We start from the raw sequence: 15567 nt of genomic DNA, 5'->3' as shown, positions 1-15567 counted from the left end.
TGGGAAGAAAATGAAAACCGGGGCTTTTCAGCCCGTTTGCAGCAGAAGAAAAACATGTGGAGCTCACTGGATAGTTGCGGTGACGTTATTAATTTGGATCGGTCGTACAATCTGCCAGATGCTGAGACCGGATGTGGTGTGTTCTTTTGATTGAGATAAATATGAATAAAAGAAGATGTGTCTAATTCAAAATAACAAATGTACTTCACAGTCCTCAATTTACAACCAGAATTGAGCCCAAAGTTTATGTCGCTAAGTGAGACATTGGTTAAGGGAGTTTTGACCCGTTATATGACTTGTCAGGCCACCGTCGTTAAGTGAATCACTGGTTGTTAAATTAGTAATGCGGTCGTTAAGTGAATCTGGCTTGTCAGAAGGCAAGCAAACACTACGACCGTCGTAATACGTGTCACTTGCCAAGCGTCTGAATTTTGATCCGGTGATCCTGGCGATGGCTGCAACGGTCGTTAAGCGTGAAAAACGGTCCTAAAGTCACTCTTCAGTGCCGGCGTCACTTCAAACAGTCACTAAACAGATAATTGTAAGTGGAGGACTATCTGTAATATTCCCAGGTATCGGTATAAAAATTAATTCGGTTTGTAACCTTATCAAATCTAGACCGCACCGGAACATCGTTTCGACGCACGAATTACACAAAGCGAAAAATCTTTATTCAAAAAAAATAATCGATTTACAGATGGATTGTAAAATAACGGAGAAAGCGAGATCTCCAGAACAAAACTTAACATTTTGATCGTCTTCCTGAATCTTGGGGTTTGTTGTTTTTGTGTTAGTTTGCTCCTGATGATTGACAGCCGTCCCAATTTTAGCCTCCTCTAAAGAGAACTTTATGAAAAGCGTTTTGGAAAAAAAGCTTCCGAAACTTTGCTGAAACTTTATTCCGGCCCATGGAATGGAGGGGTGGTTGGGAAGAGCCTCTGTTCCTACTACAAGCCCCATAATGCTTTTGGGGGGGGTGGGGCGTGCCCTACAAATCTTTTAATCTGGCAGCTGTTTAGAGGTGGTGGTGAGGGGGAGATTAAGAGATTAACATGCTGGCTGTATAGTACTAACCGCCTTTGCAAGATGCCCGTCAAAAGACAAGGTACGTTGATTTGAGGTTGCCGCCTGGAGTAGACGGATTTTATCTCCGATTTGGGGGTGTCACTTGGGCATGGGGGGAGATGGTTCCCTTCTGGAGCTGAACCCACCCCCACCCCCCCCAAAAAAACTAGAGAGCACTTGGGGCATTAAGGACACCCCCCACTTTGGGACAAAGCTGCGGGAGGGGTCTAGGACTTGGCTGCGCCCTCCCAAAGATGGTTTATACTGGTCTTTTCCCCTGCAAGGAGAAGCAGGGGGCTCCCCAATTAAGGGTGGGGGTCTCCTGGTGCCCTCTCTGGGCATGGCTGCCTTTTGTTATCGTCCGGCATTAGCCAGCAGTTGTGAATGGGGGAGGGTGGCAGCCACGCTTCCCATGCTGGCGGGGGGCAGGGGGAGCCCCCCCAGTTCGGCCATCCAGGGCAGAAGAGTCCTGCCAGGTGGGCAGAGAAGGGGAAACACCCCATCTTGGGGGGGGTCCCCAAGTTGGCAGTCAGCTGTTGGGGTGGCAGAGATGGCACAAACCTCGGCTGCCAGCCACAGGCTCTCCAGGGTGGGGGTGGGCTAACTGAATTGGAGGAGATTCTCTCTTGAGGGGGGTCTGTGGAGGAGGGAAGGGGGTCTGGGTGGGGTGCAGAGGTCGGGGGTGGGCAAAATGTGGGGAGAAACACACCCCCCCCGCCCCCAAGGAGAGAGAAAAGTAAACCATGGCCTCCACACAGTTAGAAATTTTCTCCAGGCTGGCGTTTCTCGAGCAAGGCAACTTTCAGATGGGTGGACTTCAACTCCCAGAATTCCCCAGCCAGCCATGCCTGGTGCTTTCCCCCCCTCCTATCCCTTCAAGCGGAGAGATTGGAGAGGAAGGGATTCAAGCGGGGCCACAATGACCACACATACCAAAAGGAATACAAAAGGAATTCTGGGAGTTGAAGTCCACCCATCTTAAAAGTTGTCACAAGTTGAGAAACACCGATTTTAAGATATGCGACTGATTTTAACAAAACCTTTGGGATCTCTCTCTCTCAAGATACCCCGGCAAAGTGAATTGTGAGCTGCGTTTGTGTGGTGTGTGTTCAACAGACTGGCAACACGCCAACATTGCTGGGATTCTGCAAGCCTGCGCAAAGCAGGAGGAGACATGCTTGCTAGCACAATCAAACCATGGTTTATTGAATTAGCCAACATTCAGGGTCCACACCACAGACCCAACGAAAGCCCTTCCCCCCCACCTTTTAATTAACTTTTAATGCTTAATCTTCAACTCATTCTAACCAAACGGTAAATTTTATGTACTGCTTTTATGTTTTCCTCTTTTATTTTATTATTTTTTTACTTGCACCCTACCCAGGCTTCCTCTGTGTGAGGCGGATTACTAAATAAATAAAATAATAAAATAAAACTAAAGAAGGTGGATTCACACAACATCCTAAACTAGAAGGTGCTTGGCTGGTTCCTTGCTCTGGAAATAATCCGAAAGGGGAAAGGAAAGGGCACCAAGAGGCGATGCAGTGCCTCGGAAAGCCAAACCCGGTGGTCCTTTTCCACCCTCAGAGCTTAAATTGGACGTTGAAAATTTGCTCCGCCCAAACAGCTAAACGTAATTCCTCTGTCTAAATTATTATTTTTATAGGTCTATTAAAATGTATTTTTTAAAAAATTTCTGTCGAAACTAACTCCAAGCTCCCTTTTCAACTAATACACAAACTCGGAAAGAAGCGGATCGAGGCTGGATCAGGCTGAGGAACTGTCCAGTCCAGGCTTTCTGGGGCAGCCAGGAGCCAAATGTGTCCGAGGCACCTGTTGTGTGTGTGTGTGTGTTGTGTGTGTGTGTGTGCGTCAAAAAATATAGGTGCAATGGCCACCGTGTTTACTTTTTTTTTTTGGAGCGCGAATGACGGTCAATCCGAAAGGAAAATGAAGGTAGTAACTTTTTTGACCCCGGCACCGAATGGCTTGGCGAAGACCCCAGCCGCTCCCCCTCCCCCCTCGCTTCCCAGCAGGCCCCAGTTTTCCCACTGAAGGCAACTGGAAAAATTTGCAAATGGTCACGTGAATTCGCCCTCTTCCCCCCCCCCAGGACGCTGCCACCCTCATAAATACTTGCCCCGTTGCTCAGCCCCCCCCTCGCCCGAATTGCAATAGGGTGGCCACTGTCGTAAGCCTGAGGACCAATGGTAAGTCTGCCTGATTCTGCAACGGGCAGAATAAGCCGTCATTCCTGACTGCTTTCCTCCTCCTTTCTCCTTTTCCCTTTGAACCCAGATGCGGCCACCGTCCTCCAGCTCATGAAGCAACCCGCGTCGTTGAACCCGGGTTCCCAGACCAGGAGGGACAGACTCCTGGGGATCTTCCAGAGCGAACTCTTCCAGGCCCTTTTGGGTAGGTACGGCGCTGGCTGGAACCAAACCAAAGCTACGTGGGGGGGGAGGGGGGAGGAGACAAGAGAGAGAGAGAAAAAAATGAAAGCTTAGGATCACCTGTTGGCCTCCCATCCAGTAGGAGCCAGGCTCAACCTTTGTCTTCAGAACTGTTATTCTTGAAGGGCCAAGGAAGGCGGCTTCCTGCAAGGTGATTTTTTGGAGGGGTGGGGGTGGGGGAAAAAAAGATCGCTTGGGATATTTTCTCTAATGTCGTCTTTCGCACCCGGCACCGGACCTTCCTAAGGGGTCTCCCTTTCCAGCTTTTCTTTCTAAGAATTAGCCCCGGTTAGTGAGCTGCTGCCACCTGCTGGCATGTCAGGGAAATGCATGGGTCTCCTTCTCCAAGAGACCCGCCTTTCCCTTGGTCCGAGGATTCTAGGGGTGGAGGGGGACCTGGGAGGTCTTCTAGTCCAACCCCACTTGTCCCAAATCCTGGCTTGTCCAAACAAGCATGGGTTACTGCCGTTGTTCACCTGAGCCGATCGAGATTGGGGGGGGGAAATAAACCCGTGGAGCTGGTCCGCAATTTGCAACGGTTCGTTTAGTAACCGTTTGAAGTTACAACTGTCAAGGTAAAAATCACCTTTGTAGAGGGCGACGGACCGTGCTTCAGAGAATGCATGATACACTTGCAGGAAGGCAAGAAAAACACGACGCATAATCTTACTAAATACCTTTTACTTACAAAAATATAAAAACTAAATATATATTATACAGAGCTAGCTCACTACATCCTAAATGTAACAGTCAGTAACAGCAAAGAACTTTCTCTAGACATGCGCAATAAACGGACTGAAACCATAACATAGCTAGTCATATGGGATTCACTATGGTTACCAGATAAGCTATCACAACAGGTGCAGAGAGCAGGGGAAAATGTACAGTTAGAAATGAACTTTCTGACGAACAATGAAAAAAACGTGCAGTGACATTCCCCTTCTTTCGTCAGCAAAGTGAAGACTCAAGTAAGGCACATCTTCTCACGCAGATACTCATGCTGAGCTGTAGGAAGTGGTTTGTTCAGCATGTCAGCAATTTGATCACGTGTAGGCACATACTGTAATGACACAAAACCTTGTTTAACCAGTTGCCTTATGTTTTGATATCGGATGTCAATGTGTCTGGACCTTGAACCTGTAAAACGTGTTTCAGAAATATAAACCACAGATTCATTATCTTCCATCACTGTGATCGGTCGAATCGGATGTGTCCAGATATCTGTGACTAAAGCATCAAACCAGGTTAAAGAATTGCATGCATCAGACACACAAGCATACTCAGCTTCTGTAGAGGAACAAGAAACAAAATTCTGTTTACGCACATGCCAGTAAACAGGACATCCATTCAAAAACATCATATAACCTGATGTACTTTTCCGTGACTTCTTATCACTCGCCCAATCTGAATCTGCAAAACAACATAACTCTGCATAGTCAGTATGTGTGGGTTCCAACAACAACTTCATGTCTTTGGTGTGTTTTAGATACCTCAATAACTTTTTAACACATGTCCAATGAAACTGTTTTGCCTTGCCTACGTGTCGTGATAAAAGATTAACACTAAGTGCAATGTCGGGTCTAGTCCAACTACTAATATACAGCAGCGACCCAATGACTGAGCGATATAGTGTTTGATCTTCGAACTCAGGACTTGGTTCATGTGCCAAAATGTGAAAATCAGTTTGCATGGGTATACTCACAGGCTTAGCGTCCTCCATGTTACAGTGATGTAACAGTTGTTCAATCTTCTCTTCTTGTGTGAGACTAAACCCCTTCTGAGTTTTGGCAATTTGAACACCTAAATAAGTGTTAATACACCCTAAAGACTTCAACGTGAAAAGCTTTTGTAAAGCTTTAGCAAAAACCTCACTCATCTGCTTATTTGGACCAATATAAACAATATCATCGACATAAACAAGAATTATCTCATACCTATTACCGGATCTTTTAGTAAACACGCATTCATCTGTTTCGGACTTAATAAAGCCCATTGAATTTAGTTTGTCAGAAAGACATAAGTACCACATTAAACCAGACTGTTTCAGACCATAAAGACTTTTGTGTAGAAACCAGGTATCCCCTTCTTGCTGTCGGAAACCTGGAGGACCTTTGACGTAGATGTCCTCATCAAGATCAGCGTGAAGATAAGCCGTTTCAACGTCGAACTGGAAAACTTCCAGGCCAAGGATAGTTGCAGTGGCTAAAGCAATTTTCACACTTTCAGTTCGCACCGTGGGTGAGTATGTATTTGTATAGTCCTCAGGATAACGTTGAGCGAAACCCTGGGCTACGAGTCTGGCCTTGTACAACGACTCACCATTCGGCTTCTTTTTGATCCTGTAGACCCATCGAGTACCAATAACTTTCTTGTTTGCTGGAGGGCTTGCAGGCGTAAACACTTGAAGTTTCTTTAAACTGTCCATTTCAGCCTGCATTGCCTCAAACCATTTATCTTGTTCTGATTCAGGAAGATGTTTGATCTGTGTGAACTTCTCAGGTGGAAGTGTAACATTACAAATCAAAGGTACAGGTGTTTTTGTTACTTGCCACGAATACCGTTTTGGAGGGATTCCCTTTGTGGACCTCTTGGAACGTCTCGGGCCAACCGTCCATTCTTCTTCCGTGTCGTCCTCGTCTTCATCATCGTCGCCAGCGGCAGCATCAGCGGCTTGCGAAGACGGAACAGTAGGTTGAGAAGAACTTGTGGAAGGAACATTATCCTGTGAATCTTGATCATCAGGTTGTGTGGCATCAGCAACATCATCTCTAGGAAAATAAACTCCAGGATCGTTAGAATGAATCCTGGACCAGTCAGCATCTTCCTCAAAAGTAGCAGATTGTGAAACCACAATAACATGATGAGAGTCAATGTATTTGCTCCATTTTGAATTATCATCAATGCCCATAAATCTCATCCTTTTTGCTGCAGGACCCCCTTTCTTTCTTTGGGCTAAAGGAATATTCACCATAGCATAGGAACCAAAAATATGGAGATGTGAGAGATCAGGCTTGTGTCCATACAACATGAAATAAGGGGTCTGATTTATCACACTACTCCAAGTACGGTTGATGATATGGTTAGCATATTTGATAGCTTCACCCCAGTATGGAAGACTGAGGTTAGCATCTTCAAGGAGGCAACGCATCATGGTTTGCAAAACCCCATTTCTGCGTTCTGCCACCCCATTTTCAGCTGGAGTATAAGGAGCGGATGTCTGATGTACTATCCCATTCTCACGCATCCAGTCCTGGAAACGCTGAGACATGAATTCAGCACCACGATCACTCTGGATTCTGGCAATGTTGACCTCGAATTGGGTATAGACAAGACTAGCAAAGTCTTTAAAGATCTGAAAGGTCTCAGATTTTTCTTTCATAGGATATACATATCCATATCTAGAATAATTGTCAACGATTGTCAAGAAATATCTTTTACCACCAAGTGTTGGTGCAAAAGGACCAACTATGTCAGTGTGTACCAAATCAAAAATGCGTGTTGACAGGCGTGTAGCGTGTTTTGGAATTGCTGCTGCCTTGGATTTGGCTTTCTTGCAGACAGCACAGTCCAAAAACACCTTACACCCCTTTAGATCCAAACCTCTTGCGAACTCTGGCATCTTCTTCAGAACACGGAAACTGGCATGACCCAATCTTCTGTGCCACTTATGGATACACCTGGAATGCAAAGGTTTACCTGTTAGTGAATTCTCAACATTAGCATTTTTGTTAGGAACCCCAGGCTTGCTGTGAGCAACCTGTGTCTTTTTTGTCTTTTTATCATTATTAGGAACCTTTGGAGTAGCAACAGGATCTCTCTCTGGGACGTCTCTCTCTGGGCCTGTGCTCTTTGGAACGTGTATACTTGCCTGCTCTTGCTGCTTAGGCTTTGGTCTTAAGTAATAAACACCACCAATCAACACGGTTTCAGCAACAATATCTCCGTCTTTGACTATATAACTTGCTTTTTCAAGATGGTGGACCTGAAAATGAGAAAACCTAGACAAATGACTCTGACTAAGCAAATTACTACTGGCAGACGGAACGTAGTAAACATTTGGAATGAGAGCACCGAGCTCTTCAATATAAACAGTTCCTTTTCCCATGACCTGAACAGGATGATTGGAAAAAGAGTAAAGTTCACGAAGTTCAGGTTCAGGCTCGTGCATCTCTGTGTAAAGCTCTTTTCTGTAGGTAACATGTAATGCTGCTCCACTGTCCAAAGTCCAAAGAAGTCGTCTGTCGTACTCTGGTTGAGGCTGTGGATCGTTGGTCACAACCAATGTGACAAGTGGAGCTTGTGGATCACGCCTGGAACCACGACCACGACTTTGTCGTCCGCCTCTACCTCTGCCTCCTCTGGAATCTGTTCCTCTGGGCTGGTATGTGACGGGCGCTGGAACTCGTTGGGGACAATCCCGGGTGGCATGTCCCACACAATTGCAGATGTAGCATCTTCGCATTCTTGGAATGTAGGTCCTTCCACGGAAGGCACGCCTCGCTGAAGCTCTTGATGCAGGTGGTTCCCTTAAATGTGGCGCAGCTTGCATAAGTGCCTCTTCTTCGGCTAAGATCCTGCATACATGATCCACTGTGCGTTGAGCAATAGGCACTTGATTGATCTTGGAAATAGCATCTTTCCACTCATGATTCAAAGAATTGATGATAATGCTGATCATTTGAAAATCATCAATAGGATAGCCTTTTTCACCCAGTTCTTTTCTAATACCTTTCATTTTAGTCAAATGTGCTCCAATATGTTCACCAGGTTTTAATCTGGAACCATGGAACTCAGACAAAAGCAAACATGTAGACTCAATTGATGTAGGCCGATAACATGTCTCTAACTGAGTCCAAATTTGTTGGGCAGTTGCATCTTGTAAAAACGTGAGCTGCAATTCAGTGTCCATTGACATCAATAATGTTGTGCATGCTCTATTATCCAAGTCCCATATGTCAGGAGACCATGGCTGGGCAGGAGGATTAAACACCATCATGTGAGTACCTTCTCTGCGTAACAAAAGTCCAACCTCACTGACCCATGCCCTGTAATTCTGTCCTGACTTCTTTAATTTTGAATCACCAGCCAGTGGTACAATGGAAGGTGTTTGATGAGGAATATGCAATTGAGGTACTGGCTGTGCAGGTTGTGCAATCCGACCATAACCTGCAGGGGGCACCAGTGGCGTCCGTGCCTGGACATGCGGCAGTTGCATTGAAGCTGCCGGTAGTCTTGGTGCTGGCTGTGACTGTCTTTGAGCTGCTATTCCACCCTGGCCAGCAGGAGACGCTGGCGCTGGGGCTGGTGCATTAGCATAATCTGCAGATGACACTGGCCTTCGCATATAAGAACCCGGTGGCAATTGCATGTGGGTTAAATATGGCTGTGCTCTGCCAGGTAGAGGGGCTTGCATAGAAGCAATATTAACAGGAGAAGCAATAGTAACAGGAATCCTAGCACCATCAGGGACTGGAGCCTCAGATAACGGCAGAAATCCTGTATCTCTGAGCAAAGACTCCTCCATAGACAATTGCGAGAGTGAGAGCTCCAATTTATGTCTTAATGCAGCTTCACCAGTAGATGGTGCTATAACATTTGCTTCAGGCATCACTGTGGCTCTGTATGTCCTTTGAGACAGCCCATGATCATGTGACATAGGAGCCTCCGGTTCCCATTCGTCTTGCATGACACTCAATGATGGGCGTGACTTAGGCTTTGGGGAAGAAGGAGGCAATATGGCTTCTCCTTGTGGGTGTGGCAATATGGCCGGTTCATGCTCATAATTCCTCTCATATTGCTGAACCATTGACACATATTCCTTTGCCTGCTGCAAACGCCTTTCAAAAACCCCAATTTGTTCACAGTAGCCTTGCATAGCCCTATCTCGCATAGTTTGCTTGGGGCTTGAAGGAGCAGAAGGAATTTTCTTTGGCTGAACTTTAGGTTTCACTCCAAGCCTTTGAAACTCATCTTGAGCCCCTGGAGTGTGAACATTTCCAAAAACAGCTGCCAGGGAGCTTGGAAAAGTAGAAAAAGGAGTGACTGACCTTGCATCGTAGACAGGAGCAGGTGCGTCTTCTCCAAGGCGTGTGGCCGAAGCTATCGGAGTTCTTAAGGTCGAAGGGAGATGCCCAACAGACAAGCTCCTGGCCTCCCGTTTCAGCCGTGGCTTCCTTCCTGACATGTTTCAGCAGTTAATCACCACTGCCTCACTAGCACTAACTAACTGATAACAGCCGCAGAAACATGCATCTCCAAAAACATAAATCAAACCATCCTCTGCTACCAAAATGTCAAGGTAAAAATCACCTTTGTAGAGGGCGACGGACCGTGCTTCAGAGAATGCATGATACACTTGCAGGAAGGCAAGAAAAACACGACGCATAATCTTACTAAATACCTTTTACTTACAAAAATATAAAAACTAAATATATATTATACAGAGCTAGCTCACTACATCCTAAATGTAACAGTCAGTAACAGCAAAGAACTTTCTCTAGACATGCGCAATAAACGGACTGAAACCATAACATAGCTAGTCATATGGGATTCACTATGGTTACCAGATAAGTTATCACAACAGGTGCAGAGAGCAGGGGAAAATGTACAGTTAGAAATGAACTTTCTGACGAACAATGAAAAAAACGTGCAGTGACAACAACAGCGCTGAAAGGACCCTTATTCACACTTAACGACCGTCCTGGCATCCCCACGCTCAAAATTCAGCCGCTTGGCAACCGATCCCTCTTTATGATGGTGCGGAGTGTCACGTGATCCCCTTTTGCGACCTTCTGACAAGCAAAGTCAATGAGGGAGCCGGATTCACTTAATGACTGCGTGTGACTCCCTTAACAAGTGCAGCGATTCACTTAATGACTGCAGCAGGAAAGGTCGCAAAAGGGGGGCAAGACAATAATAATAATAATAATAATAATAATAATAATAATAATAATAATAATAATAATAATAATAATAATAATAAAGTTGGAAGGGACCTTGGAGGTCATCTAGTCCAACCTTCTGTCTCGCTTAGCCAGGGAAATTGTGGGCTCAGTTATCGTCGTAAGCTGAGGATTACCTAAATGCACAATCACATATAAACACACAAACAAACACATACACACTCACGTACGTAAAAGGGTTTGTCATGGGGAGCGTGTTTTTCAAACGCAGGCCAAGTTTTCCTTGGGGCAAGTGGAGCGGGACAGCGGTCCTGGGAATGTGCCTGAGGTCTCTGAGCCCCCCGCCTCGTCAACAAACCAGATTGCGGAACAAGGATTGCTCGGATGTATTTATAGACCCGGCAATCTCTGTTTATTTTGAGTAAGGCGTGCCAAAGTCTGTAATTTTCCAGACTTTCGAAAGATGGCTTATATTTAGCAGAGTTGCCAGAGACGGAAGAAGAAGCAGCCGCTCAAATAAGTCCACGTAATCCTGGTTTGCTGGACAGCAGCCTCGGGGTTGGCCAGGAATCTCAGTTACGGGATGGCTACATGAACCAGGAAAATGGAAGGCTGACTGGCTGAGCTCCTGTGGTGCGGCAGTGTTTCTCCGGCTCGATTGCTTTAAGATTCCTGGACTTCAGCTCCCAGAAATCCCTAGCCAGGCTGGAATTCTGGGAGTTGAAGTCCACCCATCTTAGGTCTGCCATGGTGGGTGGGGAATTCTGGGATTTGAAGTTCACCCACATTAAGGTCTGCCATGGTGGCTGAGGAATTCTGGGAGTTCAAGCCCATCCATCTTAGGTCTGCCATGGTGGCTGAGGAATTCTGGGAATTGAAGTCCACCCACATTAAGGTCTACCATAGTGGCTGAGGAATTCTGGGAATTGAAGTCCACCCACATTAAGGTCTGCCATAGTGGCTGGGGAATTCTGGGAGTTGAGGTCCCTCCATCTTCAAGTTGCCATGGTGGCTGGGGAATTCTGGGAGCTGAAGTCCACCCATCTTCAAGTTGATGAGGTTGAGAAACACTGATATACATTGCATTTTTTGCAAGCCAAATAAGGACATCAAGAGGCGTTTGGGGTTCGAGGCCTTCTGTCCACCTAGAAACCCAGTAATTATGGTGGGTGTGTTAAGAGGTTGTGTGCGTGCAGTCGAAACAGGCCAAGATTTAAGGGAAAGGCTGGGAGCGTCTTCCTGAGGTGGCCTGGATACGGAGAAGCTCGCCATAGCAATGGTTGAGAGACCACCAGGAGATCTCAGTTATGGAATCACAGAGCTAGGGAAATGGAGGAGGTCGGGGTGGTAACGGTTGGGAGACCACCAGGAGATCTCAATTACTGAATAGTGGAAGAGCCTGAGGAGACATTCCTGCGTCTCGTAGAAGCTTGGGATATTAATGGTCGAGAGACCACCAGGAGATCTTGGTTGTGAAGCCTGCTATTTCTGGAGGCTGGCAACCAGGGTGGGTGGAGCCTCTGTCGGTGTGGCGGTTGTGAAGATCAAGACAAGACATGCGCCGTGGGTCAAGGGTTCTTTTGCACAGCTGTGGCTGCCATCTTGACTTTTTTGACCTCCCCTGCCTTCAAGCCTCTGCGGCACGAGGCCGGGCCCCAAACCTGCCCCTTCCTCTTTGCCGCCGAGATGCCGTCCAGTTTGCGTAGTTTTTACAAGGCGAAACTTGGGTGATATTTCTCTAACAGATGTGTTTGGCTGTCTTTCACTCAGATATCCAGGAGTTTTATGAAGTGACCGTCTCCGAGTGCGGCCGATCAGCTTCGCAAAGGTCCCTGCCCAAGGTAGGGATGGGTTTCATCTGTCTCCAGCGGAGCCTCCCCCCTTTCCCCCCCCCACCCGAAGCTTTGCCCGTGTTCAGTTTGGGGGTTCAGCACCCAAAGGGGCACGTTTAGCGCCCCCGGGTCTCTCGGCCACATCCTCCTCCTGTCTCGGGAGGGAGGCCCTTTCTCAACGCCCGAGACTAAACTTGACCAACAACAAAAGTGAGGTTGATTTTTGCAATTATGTCACCCCTGTATTTGGGAGGGGGGACGCTCAAATATATAAAAGGGGTACAGACTGCGCCTCCCCCATGCCGATCTATTCCCCTCCCTTCCCCTGTGTGTGAATAGAATAGAGTAGAATAGAATAGAGTAATAAAAATGGAATGGAATGGAACGGAATAGAACAGAATAGAATACGGAATACGGATAGATAGATAGATAGATAGATAGATAGATAGATAGATAGATAGATAGATGATAGATAGATAGATAGATAAACAGACAGACAGACAGTCATGGATGATAGATGGATAAGAGAGATAGATGAAAGATGGATAGATAGATAGATAGATAGATAGATAGATAGATAGATAGATAGGTAGATGAAAGATGGATAGACAGATAGATAGAAGATAGATACAGTCATAGATGAAAGATAGATAGATATATGGAGATAGATAGATAGATAGATAGATAGATAGATAGATAGATAGATAGATAGATAGATGATGGATGGATAGAAAGATAGATAGATAGATAGATAGATAGATAGATAGATAGATAGATAGATAGATAGATAGATAGATAGATAGGTAGGTAGGTAGGTAGGTAGGTAGATAGATAGATAGATAGATAGATAGATAGATAGATAGATAGATAGATAGATAGATAGATAGATAGATAGATAGATAGATCCATAGAGAGACAGAGAGAGTTACAACGAAGAGTAAAAGAGAGGAAGAAGATGAAAGAGGAAGAATCATCCAGAGAAAAGATCTAACTGGGTCAGGGGGGGGGGGAAGGAGCGTTGAGGACATCTTTGCTTTAATTAAATGAAATTCCAGTTAATTAATCTCTGGGATTCTCCCATAGGAACCAGAAACAGAGCAGCAGGACACGGGCCCATGTACTGGGGGTGGGGGGGGGGGAAGCAGGATGTCCTTGACTGGGCCATTTAGAATCCAGGAAGTTCCCCCAAGGCAAGGGAAGAGGGTCCCGAGTTCCAATTTGACCATATTTGGCATAATGACCAGAAAGGAATCTTGCATTTGACCAGCCTCGCCAAGAGGTTGTTGTTGTTGTTAGTTTGCAAAGTCGTGTCCGACCCATCGTGACCCCATGGACAACCTTCCTCCAGGCCTTCCTGTCCTCCACCATCTTCTGGAGTCCATTTAAGCTCACGCCTACTGCTTCAGGGACTCCATCCAGCCACCTCATTCTCTGTCGTCCCCTTCTTCTCTTGCCCTCCATCTTTCCCAGCATGAGGCTCTTCTCCAGTGAGTCCTTCCTTCTCATTAGGTGGCCAAAGTATTTGAGTTTTAGCTTCAGGATCTGGCCTTCTAAAGAGCAGTCAGGGTTGATCTCCTCTAGGACTGACCGGTTTGATCGCCTTGCAGTCCAAGGGACTCGCAGGAGTCTTCTCCAGCACCAGAGTTCAAAGGCCTCCATTCTTTGGCGCTCAGCCTTTCTTATGGTCCAACTTTCACTGCCCTACATTGCAACTGGGAAGACCATAGCCTTGACTATACGCCCTTTTGTCGGCAGGGTGACGTCTCTGCTTTTTAGTGTGCTGTCTAGATTTGCCATGGCTTTCCTCCCGAGGAGCAAGCGTCTTTTAATTTCTTGGCTACAGTCCCCATCTGCAGTGATCTTGGAGCCCAGGAAAATAAAATCTGTCACTACCTCCATTTCTTCCCCATCTATTTGCCAGGAATTGAGAGGGCCAGATGCCATGATCTTGGTTTTCTTAATGTTGAGTTTCAACCCAAGTTTTGCACTCTCCTCCTTCACTCGCAACAAGAGGCTCTTTAGTTCCTCTTCACTTTCTGCCATTAGAGGTTACCCTAACCCCAAATCACAGCTGGCCATGGCGTCCTTCTCCAATCAGGGCTCCCCTCGCACCATCCTGTGGCAGCGAGTTCCACAGATTAACTGGGGGGTTGCGAGACAAATTATTCCGGTGGGAACATTGGGAGCGCTTTGAAAACCCGATAGCACCCGCCGGTTAGATAGCTGCCACCCCTCGGAGGACTCCTGAGCCTGGCTGGGGAAGATGGTCTTTGTAGTTCAAACGGAGGTGTTGTGAAGACTAAGAGGGCTAAAGCAACCGATCCTGCAAGGTTTTCTTTCTTAGGAGAGGGCTTCTCTGTCTCATGGCTGCTTTGGTCAAGGACCTGGGTTTGTGGTTGGTGGTGAGCCTCCTGGTTCAGCAGCAGTCTACCTTGGAGGGCCGCGGGGAAGGCTGCAGAGGGTTTGCATGGGACCCAAAGCCAGCTCCCCTCTCTAAGACGGCGGAAAGTTTGAAGGGACAAACCTTTGCACTGTGAAGACCTGGGGGAGAGGGGTGTGTGTGTGTGTGTGTGTGTTGCTTGCAGAGATTTCGTTGCCCAACTAGGGAACAACGTCCCTGCAAGGGAGGGTGGGGTTTATTGCCTGTGGGGGTGCAGTTTTTTTCCCCTCCCCCCTTTGGCTCTGAAGCTGGATGGAAAAAACTCAGCCGGTTCTTCGTGCACTCCTAAGTTGCTCTTCCTTGCCACAAAAGTGGGGCAGAATCTGCCGCCCAGGCCTTTGGATGGTGGCTCCCCATCCAGCGTAACCCTCTGTGCACGATGGGAGTTGTAGTTTGAGGCTCTGCTTGGAGGGGGAGGGGTCAAACTTGCAAACCTTCCCTTGGGGTGCTTGCAAAGACCACCCCGGACATTTCCCCCCCCTCCTGCTCCTTCTAACAAACCTGTCCATTTCCTTCCTACCTCATCTTTTGCCTTATGTGTTATATATTTACACACACACACACACAGGTTTTCCTGCCCACTCCCTCCTTTTCCCCAGCCCCATCCTTCCCCGCAGGCAACTCAGCCAGGGAAAAGATGGGTCCAAAGATTTTTCCCCAGGTGCCAATCTTCTTGCTATCTGCCATCCTCTAGGGCGGCTGCGGAAACCCCCCAACCCATTTTTGGTTTTGTTTTGGGGTGTGTGTGTGTGTGAGGACGCAGGAGGTATTGAGGAGATGGTTTCTGGGTGCGTAGCTTGCACAAAAGTTTCTTGTTTCTTGAAGAGGCCTCGTGACACCCCATCTGTAAACCCAGCCAGTTAAGGGGTTCTTAT

The sequence above is a fragment of the Vipera berus genome (genome assembly GCF_964194415.1).
Source record: "Vipera berus genome assembly, chromosome: Z".
Taxonomy (NCBI): domain Eukaryota; kingdom Metazoa; phylum Chordata; class Lepidosauria; order Squamata; family Viperidae; genus Vipera; species Vipera berus.
This window is presented reverse-complemented; position numbering follows the sequence as displayed.